This window comes from Perognathus longimembris, chromosome 18 (assembly GCF_023159225.1).
Source record: "Perognathus longimembris pacificus isolate PPM17 chromosome 18, ASM2315922v1, whole genome shotgun sequence".
NCBI classification, from domain to species: Eukaryota; Metazoa; Chordata; class Mammalia; order Rodentia; family Heteromyidae; genus Perognathus; species Perognathus longimembris.
Window position 1 is genome coordinate 51,547,256 of NC_063178.1, and position 2,217 is coordinate 51,549,472.

The 2,217-nt window shown below is 42.3% G+C and overlaps 1 pseudogene; it reads left to right on the plus strand.

Annotated features, from left to right (window-relative positions):
- Positions 1-1,319: 1,319 nt before the first annotated feature.
- LOC125367063 lies at positions 1,320-2,217 on the plus strand (annotated as a pseudogene).

A 2,217-nucleotide genomic window follows, 5' to 3' on the forward strand; every position in this document is an offset into this window, starting at 1 on the left:
ATAGGCACAGGAAGGAACTTCCTGAATAGAATCCCAGGGGCACAACAGATAGGGGAGTCTTGAAAAATTGGACTACTACAAAATAAAAAGGTTTTTTTCACAGCAAAAGACATAGCCACCAAACTAGAAAGACAGCCAACCATATGGAAAAGGATCTTCATCAACACAGCACCAGACAAAGGCCTAATATCCATCATCTACAGAGAACTCAGAAAACTAACCCTCTCCAAACCCAGTAACCAATTATTAAATGTCAAAGGAGCTAAAGAGAGACTTCACAGAAGAAGGGATAAAAATGGCAAAGAAACATGAGAAAATGTTCAACTTACCTTGCAGTAAAGGAAATACAAATAAAAACAACCCTGAGATACCACCTCACTCCAGTTAGAATGGCCTATACTCTGAACTCAGCCAACAACAAATGCTGGAGGGGATGGGGGGAAAGAGGACCCCTTCTCCACTGTTGGTGGGAGTGCAAATTAGTACAACCACTTTGGAGAACAGTATGGAGCTTCCTCAAAAAGCTCAACATAGACCTTCCCTATGACCCAGCCATACCACTCTTAGGTCTCAGGATATCAAAAAGACATTTGCACATCCATGTTTATCGCTGCACAATTCACAATAGACAAAATATGGAAACAACCCAGATGTCCCTCTACAGATGAATGGATCCCAAAAATGCGGTACCTATACACAATGGAATACTACATAGAGATGAGAAATGATAAAATATTGGTATTTGCTGGGAAATGGTCAGAACTTGAACAAATAATGTTGAGCGAGACAAGCCTAGAACACAGAGAACAAAGGTGCATAACCTCCTTGATATATGACTGTTAAGGTAGGGGTGGAGGGGCAGTAGAGACCAGGTCTGCAAAATAAAAAACTTCTTTTCAAATGGTATTTCCCACAGGTTTGGGTCAGCGACTTTACATTATGTATCTAAAACTAAACAAGTACTAAACATAAAAAGGTCTAAAATAGACCTTTTAGTGGTTCGCAATAGCTCAAAATCTATGTATGTATTATCATTTAAGACAAGAATAAGTAAACTCTATTGTTGAAGTTATATTTAAAGATCTAGGTGAATTTCCTTTGTCATATGCCACTAGGCCACTGTATGTTGTCGAGACACTGGGTATTGTATATATAAGCCTACCTAATCTAAGGAAGGAAAAGAAAAACGAGGGTGTAAGATATCACAAGAAATGGACTCACTGTCCTTTTATGTAAGTGTACCCCTTTTGCATAATGCCTTGTCAACAAAATTTAGAGGAAAAAAAGGGCCTAATGATTATTGGACTTCATCACCAGACATGGAATGCTCAGATCATCAGTATCCCAACCTGCAGAGCAACAAATGCCTCCAAAGAGATGCAACTTTCCTGGCTTATGGAAAGCCGTTGGGATGGCCTTGGCCTGCATGCCTCTTTGTTTATCTGCACTCACAGCAGTTGTATTTGGAGTCTGTGAAATATCAGAACACCCCCATTGTCAAGTCTAATAATCAAGCTCTCAGCTACATCCTGCTCATCTTCATCTTCTGTTTTCTCTATCCTTTGATTTTTATTGGGCGTCCCCAAACAGTCACCTGCATTCTGCAAGAAACCACACTTGGTGTTGCATTCACTGTAGCTGTTTCTGCTGTCTTTCCCAAAACTGTTACTGTGGTTCTGGCCTTCAATCTTTCCAGGGAGAAAGTTGATGTGGCTGCTGGTGTTGGTGGCTCTTCATTTCATCATTCCCATCTGTACTCTGATCCAGGTGACTTTCTGTGTACTCTGACTAGGGACTTCTCCACCATCCATTGACACAGATACACACTCAGAACATGGCCACATCCTCATCTTGTGCAACAAGGGGTCCCTCACTGCTTTCTACTGTGTCTTGGTTTACCTGGTTTTCCTGGCCCTGGCCAGTTTCACTGTGGCTTTCCTGGCCAGGAACCTGCGTGACAGCTTCAATGCAGCCAACTTCCTGACTCTGAGCATGTTCTTGTTCTGCAGTGTCTGGGTCACTTTCCTGCCTGCCTACCAGAGTGCCAGGGAGAAGGTCATGGTGGCTGTGTGGGTCTTCTCCATATTGGCATCCAGTGCAGGGCTCATGGACTGCATCTTTACACCCAAGTGCTACATCGTCTTGTTGAGGCCAGATAGAAATGTTCTGCACTGCTTTAGGGACAAAATACACATTGGGAAAAATAGTTCTTCTTAA